Genomic DNA, 16,599 nt, shown 5'->3' on the forward strand with positions numbered 1-16,599 from the left:
TATACACGTTAGTCCACCTATGAATTAAGGCACTAACCAAATTCCCATTCCGACCCGTAATCCTACAAGTCCCGCAACAATTAAGCACGCATACAAGTCTAAGTCTAGGCACCTATCTCAAGTCACCTAAATCCCTTAGACCATGCTCTGATACCACTTGTAACGACCCAACCCGTTAACCATCCGAAAACGTGCCACAAATTTTTTTTTTCTGAAACAGTTGATCTGGACGGCGTCCAAAAGCTTGGACGGCGTCCAGCTCTTAAGACTGGGACGGCGTCCAGACTTCCGGGACAGCGTCCAGATGTACTAAAACATTCTGATCAGTTTTTCAAACTCACGCGGGCGAAAACCCGCTTCCCGACACTTTTAAACCAAAACACTTTCACAATATATTACAATAGTTTAAACTAAGAGTTTTTCACAATAAAAACCGAGTTTTACGACACCGGGCCCACATCGACCCAAAATACCATAAGTGACTATTTCGACCCATTAGTTTATACAAAAACATAGACCGAGCATGGGATTGGGGACACGCTACCCAATCCTAATCAAATCCAAAAGCAAGTCTTCTAAGCAACTACGCAAGTCCACTAGTCCCCGCGCTTACCCGAGCCACCGCATCCGTGCAATCTATAAAAATGTAAACAACGAGAGGGTAAGCTAACGCTTAGTGAATGAGAATATACTACATACATATATATGCATAAAATGAAATGCGCATCGCTAACACACAAATACGAGCCACATACCGCAATCCAAGCATAACTAAGCAATGTTATACCTAACGTACCACCAAGTTAAACCGCACGATTAGTTACAACAATATAAGTAAATACGCGTACATAAATGGGTAACCAAACTACAAGGTTAACCCCTTAACCCATTACCGAACACCAAACACCACAATGAAGATTGGCCGAACAACCCGAGCCTTAGTGAATTCGCACAACCCGATATTCACTTCTTCACCAATTCAACAACCGAGGTTGGCCGAACTACCCGAGCCTTAGTGAATTCGCACAACCATAGATTCACTACCTCATCACAAAATGACCGAACAACTCGAGTCATCATGAATCCGCACTACCCGAGATTCACTTCTCAACATCAAACCCACGGTCACGAGATTATAAAATCCACCACATCGGGGTTATCCACATCACAACAATATCAACCCTTCGCCTTTGGGGTTACAGCATCCAAATCACAACCACGTGTGATAACGTACACACAACGTGTACCTCGCCAAAGGTAAACAACCAAAACGCACAACCGTGCCAATTGGACCTATACACAAGTCCATCAAATCCACCTATATGTGAAGTGAGCTCTATAACCGAGAACCACTTCACCCGACCCGCACCCATCCTACACATACATATGCACATAGGATATTAACACTCACCTTGTCGCCTTGATGAATGCTTCCAAATAAACCGCCACGCGCCAATGGAAAGTACCTATTCCATTATCACAAATACAACAACACAATTAGGGTTGACTTACAAACCAACCCAATTTACCCTTAGTGCAATTTCGACCCAAATGCACTTTCAAGCACAAACCGCGCCATAACTAACCATTAATCACTAACACGAGTGAAAATGGTCCTAACACACCACTTAAACCCGAACACAAGTGTTAAACACGTGTCATACCCATTTTGACACCAAAACCCTAATTTTGACCCATTTCAAAATTAGTTAGTCAAACTCACCCAAAAGAGTTTCAACACTTCCATAATCACTAAACCTAGTGATTATGTGACGACCCGAAAATTTCCGACCAAATTTTAAACTTAATCTTTATATGTTCCGACACGATAAGCAAAGTCTATAACGTTGAGTCTCAAAATTTTTGGAATTGTTTACATGGATTCAGTGACCTTTGACTATTCCCGATGATTCACGAACAATTGTGTGTAAATAATTATATATTACAAGTTAAATATATTAATGAAATATTATGTGATTTGGTTATTATGAAAGAAAATATAAACAAGTATATATAAAACTGTTATTTAAAAATGGGGAAGTAAATTGAATGTATATAAATTATCAATATTAACAAAGTACTAAATGTTATACTTTGAGTTATTTGTTTCAATATATAATAAATACATAAAACTTGATATTTAAAACATAATTAAACATAGTAGTTTGAATATATATAACTATTACTATATGTATATTGTTAAAATGTCTGAATATTAAGTATACATAATAAATATTATAAAATTATTAAATATTACATAATTAATAAAATGTAATATTAATATATGTAAATACAAGATAGAATATAGTCATTATTACTTTTACTATTATTATATTAATAATATCGGTATTATGAGTCTTATTATTATTATTCTAATCTATATTATATAAATATAAAAGTTGATACATTTAAATTATCATATTAGTATCAATATTACTAATATTATTATTATCATTATTAATATCATTATAATTAGTAGAAAAATTATAATAAAGATATCCATTTAAAAACTACTAATATCATTATTTTTATTATTCTTATTATTATGGATTATTAGTATTATTATTAATAACAATATAGTTATTAATAATGTTTCTATTTATTAACTAATAATAACAAATTAATTATTGAAGTAAATAAATAATTAAACAAATTTGATAGCATTACTTTCAACTTTACATGATTCTATTTCTATCTTCCAATCCGTTACCTATCCATAGCAATCTCAATCTCAAACAAAATTCGCATATTATATACTACAGTTGAGAAAGAATTAAAAACAGATAAATACAAAATCTGTTTGCTTTTGTTATCTACTTTAAATTTCTTTTATTTCTTTCGTACTGGATTGATTCTATTTGTCTCCAGTTTGTTACAAGTCGACCTCACACATCAAATTATGAACAAATCTTGTGCTGCATATCTCGTACAAATCTGTTACACGTCACTTTCGTATTTCTATATTTTTGTTTTCTTCTCCCTGGATCGTATATCTCTGTCGACACCGCACATCACTGAATGTAATATTTACTCTCTGGCCATCTATCTAAATAATTGGATATACAATTATAGATGCAAAGATAACAAAACTTAAAACAACATAAAACCACAACTACCATTACAACAAAGAAGTGTACCGTTTTCTCATTGCTACTACAACTCAAACTATGTTTATAATCGATTAACTAACCTGATGCTATTTCATTCTCTGTTTCATGATCGAACACCAATCACCTTGATCAACCATGTCTCTATACTATCTCTCTCCCTTCTTCTTCATGAAACCACCAAAGTCACCATTACCACCACCCTTCATCTTCAACGAAAACAAACAATCACCACCTTCTTCCATCCATGAAAACCACCACTTGAAACAACCATTATAACAGGCTCATGATTGCTGCTGTACGAAGATTACTCGAAACCAACAACTAACTTAACCAACTTGCTATTACTACTTTTACTGCAACTTCAATCACTCTTAAACCGTCACCATAACCATCACAAATCGCCACTCTCTCTTCTCTCACTCTCTCCATTTGTTTTTCCTTCTTCTCCTTCGTAAACCATCAACCAAGTTTGTTCAACTGCAACTACTCGTGGTAATGTTCCTATATGCCGGTTGCTATCTGACTTCGATACCAACACACACACACACGACACATTTATGTATTGAGCCAATCTCCATTCAATAATGATGAGTAATAATAATATTGGAGTGGGCTGTACTTTTCTTTTTCTTTTATGAATTAGCCGACAATTCTTTGATCTAGTGGGAAAACACTTTCTTTAATTGAGGAGCCAACACCTATTCAACTTTTAGGATTTGGAAACAAAGATGTGTAATGTGGCTGTTATGATTAGGATCGAACCCCACCCACTATTTTCCTTTAGACTTTTAATCTCATAAAGCTTTAATTAAAGTACCGGTAATATTATCCGTAAGATTATGATGAGATTACTCGATTACTAGGAGTGGACAGTGATTTTTGTATGTTTTCTTTTCTCCTAACCGAAAACCCCACAACCATAATCATGCTTCACTAACCTCTTCTTTATCTTCAAATACCTCAGGTTATTGATTAAATGGTGGGTCTAAAAGAAAAGAAGGATATGGCCGACCAGAAAATTCCCACTATGGAATTAATATAATGAATGGTTACGGTTTGATACTTCTGTTCCCGACCTCCTTGTTCAGTAGATAGGGTGACTTCATTAAATAGTTGGTCCGAATTATTTATTTTTTTGATTTGCAAGGTATACCGACTAATTACTGTTGGGCTACTTAGTGTTGGGCTGGTCCATTATCTTTCAATTTAGTTACAAATGTAACATGCGAGGTGAAGAGTCATGAGATTAATGGTGATGACAAAATGAATCCAAGATTATTATAATAGATAATGATCATGATGTTTAAATGATGATGATAATGGACCTGTAAAATACACGATGAGGATATGGGTATGATAATGATAATGATGATGATGTTGGTGATAAGAAAATGATGATGTTTATGAGTTTAGGTGGATAAAGATGATAATGATAGTATCATGAATACGTTTTAGATGATGATGATAATGAATTCAATATTGATACATGTTAAGATGGTGATTTGATTATGATAATGATGTTGAGTAATAGAAGAAGATAGCAGTGGATACATATTAAGAAATTGGTGTATGAATTAGATCAGAAAAACATAGGCGGAAGACTGGTTTGTGGTATTATCGGGTTAGTGGGAGGTCGCGGGTTCAAACCCGGGCTGGGGCGTTCATTGTTTTTAAGGGCTACTTCTTGTGAGGTAGTTTTCTTGTCATTATTATTATTATTGTTATTATTATTATCATTAATAGAATTATTAATATTATTATCATTATTATAATTATTAGTATTAACATTATTATTATTTTTATCATTACTTATATTATTTTAGTATTATTATAAATATTATTTTAAAACAAGTAATATTAGGTAAAAATATACTCAATACAAAAAAAAAAAAAAAAATTAATTATATTAATAATTTAATGAAACATATAAGTTATAAAATGATATCACTAATGAATACACATATAAATTGTTCGATTCCAATTATATGTGTTAATATATATAATTGATATAGGTTCGTGAATCCGAGGCCAACCTTGCATTGTTCAGTTCCGTCGTATGCATATTTTTACTACAAAATATCGTATTGTGAGTTTCATTTGCTCCCTTTTTACTCATTACATTTTTGGACTGAGAATACATGCAAATGCTTTATTAACTGTTTTACAATATTTATATGTGTGAGTTTCATTTGCTCCCTTTTTACTCATTACATTTTTGGGTTGAGAATACATGCAAATGCTTTATTAACTGTTTTACAATATTTATATGCGTGAGTTTCATTAATCCCTTTTTAAATGCTTTTGCAATATATATTTTTGGGACTGAGAATACCTGCGCTGTTTTTATAACTGTTTTACGAAATAGACACAAGTAATCGAAACTACATTCTATGGTTGGATTATCTAATCGAATATGCCCTTTTTATTAAGTCTGGTAATCTAAGAATTAGGGAACAGACACCCTAATTGACGCGAACTCTAAAGATAGATCTATCGGGCCCAACAAGCCCCATCCAAAGTACCGGATGCTTTAGTACTTCGAAATTTATATCATGTCCAAAGGAGGATCCCGAAATGATGGGGATATTCTTATATGCATATTGTGAATGTCGATTACCAGGTGTTCAATCCATATGAATGATATTTTTGTCTCTATGCATGGGACGTTTATTTATGAGAATTGGAAATATGAAATCTTGTGGTCTATTAAAATTATGAAATAATTATTTATGTTAAACTAATGAACTCACCAACCTTTTGGTTGACACTTGAAAGTATGTTTATTCTCAGGTATGAAAGAAATCTTTCGCTGTGCATTTGCTCATTTTAAGGACATTACTTGAAGTCGATCATCGATCTGGGATCAAATGTTGATGACTTCGTCCAGATGGATTAGGACGGGGCATTTCAGTTGGTATCAGAGCGTTGGTCTTAGCAAATCAGGTCTTGCATTAGTGTGTCTAAATAATAGTTGTTTAGATGCATTAGTGAGCCTGGACTTCGACCGTGTCTGCATGTCAAAAGTTTTGCTTATCGTTTCGTGTCGAAAATTACCTGCTTATCATTCTTAGGAAATCACTTGCTTACCATTCTTAGTCTAGACATGTCTTACTGCCCTATTGCATAGACAGTGTATAGATAAATTCATATCTTAGCGTATCTGTTATTGTTACCTTTGCCTGACAGCTTCCGTAGATTCCTCCGTAACTTATGGGATTTTAGTATTATATATGCATATGTAATTATGTATTGCAGGGTACTAATCTACATCCTATAATCTATTTCTTATCGAAAATCCTTCATTTGATCGTACGAGATGAATCCCACAACCAGTTCGAGTCCCTCAGATTTCGATAGCTATTCCGATAGTTATTCCGACAGCTATTCCGATATGGATATTCACCTAAGCTCCGAAAGCAGTGTCACCAGAATGAATCAACCAATCCTCCATCCCCAATTCATCTGATAGGTTTGTAGTCAACTTAATCAATGGGGACGCGCAGAAGGCTATCCCTTCCACTAACCGAATTCACCTCTTGATGAAGAACCTGAAGCACTTACCGGCGAACCTGTTCGTAACACCATTTTCTCTTTCATTTCCAGAGTATCTCGCCACGACTATATCACAAGTCAGATTCAAAACCTTATTCATTCGCTCGTTCATACCGACAATCATCCCGGAGTAATAAAGTCAATGAGTTTCGCGCCCGAGTTGTAGCCTTGGAAAATATGGTGCAAAATGTACCAGCTTCATCAACATCAACGGCATCAACTGTACCACCAGCAACAACACAAACCACAACAACACACACCTCAGCATCACAATCGGTACCCCGAGCATAATCATTGTTCTACATGACGTTCTGCATCATTTATCTTCGTTCAACTTGGCGAATATGTAATCTCTAATGTTTTAGAGATTATATATTCTTGTTCTAACGTAAATCAAATGAGTTTAATATCATATTAACTCATTAAATCCATGATTACATATGAAGAAAATATATATACAAGTATATTCTCATAAAGATTGTAATTAAAAATTCTTTCGTACAAACTGTTAATGGTGAAAATATTTTAACGGGTAGGTAATACCCGAGGAATATTTAGATTTCACTTTAATAAGTTACACTGTACATTCGACGAAGCTGATTCAACAGTCATTTACTATCCTACTTACAACCACCGATATACGTATCCGTTCACCGCAGAATAACCATTTTCATTCAATTTCATATTCGGATTTTGACCTATTAGAATCCAATAAGTGGCATAATGAAGAAAACATTTGACGAAATAAAAATTTGATAGAAACAAACAAATTAACTACGAAATTTTTTTTTTTTTGTTAAGAATTCACGCTAACTGTTCCTAGCTAACTGATTACATTTTAATTATTGCAGTTTGTTTATCACAATTTAATTATCGTATTTTTATTTATCGTTATTTAATTTCTGTTATTTACTTTACGCACTTTATTTATTATCATTTATTTTCTGTTATTTATTTTACGCACTTTAAATATCGGGACACGTATACAAGGTTTTGACATATCATATCGACGCATCTATATATATTATTTGGAATCACCATAGACACTCTATATACAGTAATGATCGAGTTCTCTATACAGGGTTGAGGTTGATTCTACAATAATATATATAGTTTGAGTTGTAATCGAGTCTGAGGCGTATACGGGTCACGACACGTATTAATTAATTCGAATATTATATATTAAACTATATATGAATTATTGGACTGTCAACTGTGAACTATCGAATGTGGACTAATAACATTGGACAATTAAAATGAATTAAAATATTGATTATAACATATGAAACTAAACAATTCTTCAAGTTGCCACTTGATTTCGTCTTAATCATCATTTGTATCTTCACGATTACATTCTGCGTTCAAACCTTTCATGATTCTTGAAAACACCTCAATCGAGAGGATGAACCAACCACACTTCATTTACAGGAGAAAAGATTGAGGCATATAGTTATGCACCTAAAAACACTCGGAACCTGAGTAAACATTTAACACGTAGCTGTGCTAATTCCTTTAGCGTTATTATTACCGAAAATAACTTTGCATCTACTGTTCGAGATAGCCAGTTTTGTCACAGCTCCAGCAAGACAAATTCGACTTTTCGTACAAAACAACCTTATTATAACGTTGATATATACGCGTGCTCTTTTATTGTTACCAGGGAACCTTTCATATTCCACCATATTACCATCAGCGTTTAATCATCTAAAAACACAATTCTCCTGAAACCACCTCGGATTAATAATCGATGATTCAGATATGAAAGGACCCGTTCATATACATTATAAACGATTCACAATAGTTGATTACATCGCAAGGTATTTGACCTCTATATGATACATTTTACAAACATTGCATTCGTTTTTAAAAGACAAACTTTCTTTACAATGAAAGTTGACGGCATGCACACCATTTCATAATACATCCAACTATAATTGGCTTAATAATAATCTTGATGAACTCAATGACTCGAATGCAACGTCTTTCAAATTATGCCATGAATGACTCCAAGTAATATCCTTAAAATGAGCTAATGCACAGCGGAAGATTTCTTTAATACCTGAGAATAAACATGCTTTAAGGTATCAACCAAAAGGTTGGTGAGTTCATAGGTTTATCATAACAATCATTTCAATATATTAATAGACCACAAGATTTCTGTTTATAAATATATGTACACTCGCAAGTGTATAAAAGTATTCTATAAGTTGTAGGCACCCGGTAACAAGCCTTAACGTTCATGTTTTACCCTCTGAAGTACACCAGATCAGGTGTGTTTAAAATAACCTCGAAGTACTAAAGCATCCCATAGTCAGAATGGGGTTTGTCAGGCCCAATAGATCTATCTTTAGGATTCGCGCCTACCGTACATAAACAAGTAGTTTAATGTTACCAAGCTAAGGGTATATTTCTGGTTTAAACCCACGTAGAATTAGTTTTAGTACTTATGTCTATTTCGTAAAACAGTTATAAAATATGCATGTATTCTCAGCCCAAAAATATATAATGCAAAAGCATTTAAAAAGGGAGCTATGAAAACTCACAATACTGTATTTCGTAGTAAAAATACATATAACGTCATTTAACAAGTGCAAGGTTGGACTCGGATTCACGAACGTATCAATATTGAGATTCAATATTGCAGGAAAGTACGTAGACGCAACGGAGATGATAAACACTAGATTGACCTCACGAGCATACCTATGAACCATACCCATCACCTCCATAGCTATAACCCATAATTTCCTTAGCTTCGACTCATTCAAAAAAAACTATTTTGAAATCACTCGGACAGCACTCCGTCGTAATATTTTATGTATACTAATAATATCTTGAAATAATACAAAGAAAATATATATGTAATTCGATTGAGAGAGTTTAGAGAAATATATTTTCAAGTTTCTATGAAATAATGAAACCTATTGAATTCTATTTATAACAGATTTTTGAATTATTAAAGTGAATTATTAAAGTATGAATTATTAAAGTATGAATTATTAAAGTGAATTATTAAAGTATGAATTATTAAAGTATGAATTATTAAAGTGAATTATTAAAGTGAATTATTAAAGTATGAATTATTAAAGTGAATTATTAAAGTATGAATTATTAAAGTGAATTATTAAAGTATGAATTATTAAATTGAATTATTAAAGTATGAATTATTAAAGTTAAAGTAAAATAAAAGTAAAGTAAAGGTAAAGTTAAAGTATAGTAAAAGTATAAAACTATATACGTATAATACGCGTATAAGTATATATAATATTAATTTAAATCGTTATATATATTTAATAAAATAAAATATAAATATCGTTATCTTTATCATACTGGTTAAGTAATGAGTTGTCAAAAGTGGTTCTAGATATTTATAAAAGATATATACGTTTTAATAATAAAGTTCTTTTTAAACTGAAAACATTTTTTGTACTTTTGAAACTAAATTAATAGAATATTATGGAAACCAATTCTCCACTAACTTTTGTCTAACTTTCGTAAATGACACTTTTTGTTTTTATTTATAAATAGCTTTACAAATTATTCTGAATATCGTTAAGAGGAATCGATTTTCTCAAATCATAGTGGACCTCTCAACAGAGACTTGTAATCATAATTCAATGTTTCTGATAATTCAATCATTTAATATATATTTTTTTAATTTCATCGAAAATTATATTGAAACAAATACGTTCGTGTAAGGTATTATACGTTTAATACTTTATTAATATTCTCAAGTTATAATATATATATACATATACATATCTATTTATATATAACGGTTCGTGAATCGTCGGAATTTGGTCGAGGTTATAATGAATGTATGAACACAGTTTAAAATTCTTGAGATTTAACTTAACAAACTTTGCTTATCGTGTCAGAATAATATAAAGATTAAAGTTTAAATTTGGTCAGAAATTTCTGGGTCGTCACAGTACCTACCCGTTAAAGAAATTTCGTCCCCGAAATTTGATAGAGGTCGTCATGACTAACAATGAGAATGTTATTATAACGATTATAGAGTTTTATCATGTTCAAGAAGAACGAATAAAATAATTCGATTAATCGAAACGTGTGAGTGAAGTTATCGTAAATGAATGAAATAAGATAATAGTGATTCGTCGTATCTTTTGACGTCATCACGATTGATCTCCGAAAAGAAAATCTTTGTAATCTATATTGGATTTGATTATTCGACGATTAAGGAAATTATGATCCTCTTCGAATTAATGCGATAATCCATTTTGATTTCTCCGTCGGATATTTCACTATAAATCCACCTCATCTGTTTTCTTACAACTCACACCTTCTCAACTCATATTTTAAAGTATTTGTCAATATGCTTCATCCAGTGCTGATTCTTGATATACTCCTCACTTTCATATCTGTCGCTCTTCTTTTTCATCTGCCTCTGAAAGAATCTATTTACTTCTACTATACTCTTGGTTTTATAGTGTTTTTAGTTCTCCCGTGTCTTTATATTGCTATATGCATTGATATATACGGTTTGTGATTTCTGGGTTGTTGTTGGGTTTTATATCTTCCCTTATATTTCAAAGTCCTTGCTTCTTTTATAATCATTGTCATCCCCAATTAATGCTCTCTTTTATTTGCTGCGATTTATACCCCAATTTCTATTTCGGAGTTTTGTCCTTTCGTTTCTTCTTCTTGCGATTAAGCACCACTTGTAATGGTCCAGAATTCGCATATATGAATTTCGGAATGAACATTGTTAATGTTCTAAGAAGGAAATTGTAATGGTACGATCTTGACTTGTCAAATTACTAGAATACCTCGAAAAAGGCCGAATCATCAAGAAATATTTTCTTGATATTTTAGAGGTTAAAGAGAATACAAGAGTCGTGTAACATAGCACATGATGACGTTATGATCTGTGAATCATCACGTTCCATTTAGAAACTCAGCATGACTTACTGTAATATAATCACGTTGATCAAGTATCATTATATTATACTAGTTCATGCTTCAGTTCACAACACTACTTCAAAAATATTCCTATTTTAAATTCAAAAGTTTCAGAATTTAGAAACTAAAATAGTTTCTTTTATGATGTAATACAGACAGCACGAAGAGGTAAATGATTTCATATAAGAATAATTATGGAAATATCTTCAGAAATATGGAGGATATTTATAATGAAAGATACGATGATATCTTAAAATTTCTAATATCAGAGGATGATGAAGAATATTGTCCGTAAGGGTTTAGAGTCAGGAGCAAGGTATTCGATAATGACTTCAGCAGACACGGAATCATTTGGATTCTTTGAATGTAGATTTCGTCCTTGTGATTTATCCATAGCCTTCTTCATGGTTTGCTCAATCCGTATTTTTCAGTACCAAATATTCTCTTTTTCTGAGCTTTGCCAACACACTACTCTTTATCATCAAACTTTTTACTGTTAAGGTCGTTTATAGTTTTTGCTGCTTCATCAGTATTTCGAGAACTAGTTCGCAGTTTAGGGTGTTTTTCAGACACTTCACATTCAAAGTATATAAGTCCAGAAGATAGACACATATAATTGTTGGCGTAGACATGCTGCGAGATTTCAAAATACTGATTGCTAATTTCTGATGATTAGTATGGCAATTCTCGTTACAAGATGCAGATGAGTAAATGATGGGGTTTTGATAAATATAAAGATTTTTCGGAAAGTCAAAGATCAATGAAGTTATTAATAAGTCTACTGCTAATGTGGCGAGATATGAAAGGTTCCCCGGTAATATTGATGAAGAGGTAATCATTATAATAAGGCTTATTCGATTGAACAATTGAAGTTGGTTTGCTGGAGCTGTGACAAAACCGTCTATTTTTAGAAGGGTTTGAAAAGTTATTTTAGCTAGTAAATGCCAAAAGGTCTGACATTGATACATGTTAAATTATGACTTTGGTTTCAAGAGTTTTTCAGATACGTAACTGTGGATAACATGTGGTTGGATTATCATCTCGATTGTTCATTATTTGAAGTGTCTTCAGGTATTTCGAAGGGCTTGAACACAGATTATAATCGTTAATATACATACGATGTTCTAACACAGTTTTGAAGTTAAAGTATAGCTTTGAAAGATGTAAGAATCTAAGAGTGATTATACTGGTTATAACTTGAATTGAATTCGGCGATTTCAAAATCAGAATATGTAATTAGATTTTTGAATGAGTATGGTTGTTTTGATTTCTATAAAAGAATGTATATTGTTGTGAAAGTAGGGAGTATAATGGATGATTTGCTGAATCAGATTCGAAGAATGTAACATATTAATTGTGAATTTATATATCTCTCGGGTATTACCTACCCGTTAAAAAAAATTGTCACAATTAATATTTTGTACAAAAGAATTTTATTACAGTCTTTATGGAAATATATGTGTATATTTCTTCAGATGTAATATTGATTTAATGAGTTAATATTAAATTAAACTCACTTAATTTATGGTTAAGGCTAGGATAGATAATTTCTAAACTTTAGAAATTACATAATCGTCATAGAATGTTTTCCCAATGAAGTTATGAATCAATACTTCATCGTTGTGGTATTCCTTAGTATCTACAGGGCGTATGACGTCGATGCTCATGGGACAGATTGTGAAGTTGAGGTTTGCGATGCGGTTGTTGTTGGTGGTGGTAATGGTACTGTTGATGTTGTTGCTGGTGGTACTGGTTATATTGTTGGTGTTGCTGCTGGTGTTTGTAACCTTTGCACCATATTCTCCAAAGCCACTACCCGAGCGCGAAGCTCGTTGACTTCTTCTATTACACCGGGGTGATTGTCGGTTCGGACGAGCAGATAAATAAGATCTAGAATTTGGTGTAGTATATAATCATGACAAGATACTCTGGAAATGAGAGAGAAAATGGTGTTTCGAATAGGTTCGCCGGTAAGTGCTTCAGGTTCTTCGCCAAGAGGGCAATGTGGTGGATGGAAGGGATCACCTTCTTCTTGTCTCCAATGATTAAGGAGGCTACGAACCCATCCCCAATTCATCCAGAATAGATGATGACTAATTGGTTGATCCATTCCGGTCACACTGCTTTCGGAACTTGAGTGGGATTCCATTTCGGAATCCGAGGGACTTGAACTAATGACGAATTCCATTTTGTACGATTGAATAAAGAATTTTTCGATATGAAATGATTTTCCGGCTATCAGGTGGTATTCTAATTATATAGAGCAAAAAGTTTCGTAGATTACGGAGGAATTTACGGAATATGTCAGGCAAAGTTTACAGTAACAGATACGCTAAGATATGAATTTTGTCTATACACTATTCATGCAATCAATGCAATAAGATGTGTCTAGACTAAGAATGATAAGCAGATAATTTCTGACAAAAACGATGAGCAAAACTTTTGACATGCAGACACGGTCGAAGTCCAGACTCACTAATGCATCCTAACGACTATCAGTTAGACACACTAATGCAGACCTGGTTCGCTAAGACCACCGCTCTGATACCAACTGAAAGGACCCGTTCATATACATTATAAACGATTCACAATAGTTGATTACATCGCAAGGTATTTGACCTCTATATGATACATTTTACAAACATTGCATTCGTTTTTAAAAGACAAACTTTCTTTACAATGAAAGTTGACGGCATGCACACCATTTAATAATACATCCAACTATAATTGGCTTAATAATAATCTTGATGAACTCAATGACTCGAATGCAACGTCTTTCAAATTATGCCATGAATGACTCCAAGTAATATCCTTAAAATGAGCTAATGCACAGCGGAAGATTTCTTTAATACCTGAGAATAAACATGCTTTAAGGTATCAACCAAAAGGTTGGTGAGTTCATAGGTTTATCATAACAATCATTTCAATATATTAATAGACCACAAGATTTCCGTTTATAAATATATGTACACTCGCAAGTGTATAAAAGTATTCTATAAGTTGTAGGCACACGGTAACAAGCCTTAACGTTCATGTTTTACCCTCTGAAGTACACCAGATCAGGTGTGTTTAAAATAACCTCGAAGTACTAAAGCATCCCATAGTCAGGATGGGGTTTGTCAGGCCCAATAGATCTATCTTTAGGATTCGCGCCTACCGTACATAAACAAGTAGTTTAATGTTACCAAGCTAAGGGTATATTTCTGGTTTAAACCCACGTAGAATTAGTTTTAGTACTTATGTCTATTTCGTAAAACAGTTATAAAATATGCATGTATTCTCAGCCCAAAAATATATAATGCAAAAGCATTTAAAAAGGGAGCTATGAAAACTCACAATACTGTATTTCGTAGTAAAAATACATATAACGTCATTTAACAAGTGCAAGGTTGGACTCGGATTCACGAACGTATCAATATTGAGATTCAATATTGCAGGAAAGTACGTAGACGCAACGGAGATGATAAACACTAGATTGACCTCACGAGCATACCTATGAACCATACCCATCACCTCCATAGCTATAACCCATAATTTCCTTAGCTTCGACTCATTAAAAAAAAACTATTTTGAAATCACTCGGACAGCACTCCGTCGTAATATTTTATGTATACTAATAATATCTTGAAATAATACAAAGAAAATATATATGTAATTCGATTGAGAGAGTTTAGAGAAATATATTTTCAAGTTTCTATGAAATAATGAAACCTATTGAATTCTATTTATAACAGATTTTTGAATTATTAAAGTGAATTACTAAAGTATGAATTATTAAAATGAATTATTAAAGTATGAATTATTAAAGTGAATTATTAAAGTATGAATTATTAAAGTATGAATTATTAAAGTGAATTATTAAAGTGAATTATTAAAGTATGAATTATTAAAGTGAATTATTAAAGTATGAATTATTAAAGTGAATTATTAAAGTATGAATTATTAAATTGAATTATTAAAGTATGAATTATTAAAGTTAAAGTAAAATAAAAGTAAAGTAAAGGTAAAGTTAAAGTATAGTAAAAGTATAAAACTATATACGTATAATACGCGTATAAGTATATATAATATTAATTTAAATCGTTATATATATTTAATAAAATAAAATATAAATATCGTTATCTTTATCATACTGGTTAAGTAATGAGTTGTCAAAAGTGGTTCTAGATATTTATAAAAGATATATACGTTTTAATAATAAAGTTCTTTTTAAACTGAAAAAGTTTTTTTTGTACTTTTGAAACTAAATTAATAGAATATTATGGAAACCAATTCTCCACTAACTTTTGTCTAACTTTCGTAAATGACACTTTTTGTTTTTATTTATAAATAGCTTTACAAATTATTCTGAATATCGTTAAGAGGAATCGATTTTCTCAAATCATAGTGGACCTCTCAACAGAGACTTGTAATCATAATTCAATGTTTCTGATAATTCAATCATTTAATATATATTTTTTTAATTTCATCGAAAATTATATTGAAACAAATACGTTCGTGTAAGGTATTATACGTTTAATACTTTATTAATATTCTCAAGTTATAATATATATATATACATATACATATCTATTTATATATAACGGTTCGTGAATCGTCGGAATTTGGTCGAGGTTATAATGAATGTATGAACACAGTTTAAAATTCTTGAGATTTAACTTAACAAACTTTGCTTATCGTGTCGGAATAATATAAAGATTAAAGTTTAAATTTGGTCAGAAATTTCTGGGTCGTCACAAGATATCATAGCATTAAATGCAGAGGAAACAGAAAAAAAAATGGTAGATGGTCTAAACGGCCAAAAGTTTGATGATAAGGAAAGGAGTGTTAGGAACGCTCGATAGAAAATTGGGTATTGAAAAACAGATTGAGCTACCCATGAAGGAGACCAAGGATAAATACAAGGACCAAACCCTATATTCAAAGGATTCAGGTAATTCTGGATCCGTTGAAATCTTTAGAGAATATCTTGCTCCGAAGTCATGTTAAAATCTTGCGGAAAATCTTTCTCCATCAA

Source organism: Rutidosis leptorrhynchoides, chromosome 10 (assembly GCF_046630445.1).
Source record: "Rutidosis leptorrhynchoides isolate AG116_Rl617_1_P2 chromosome 10, CSIRO_AGI_Rlap_v1, whole genome shotgun sequence".
NCBI lineage: Eukaryota > Viridiplantae > Streptophyta > Magnoliopsida > Asterales > Asteraceae > Rutidosis > Rutidosis leptorrhynchoides.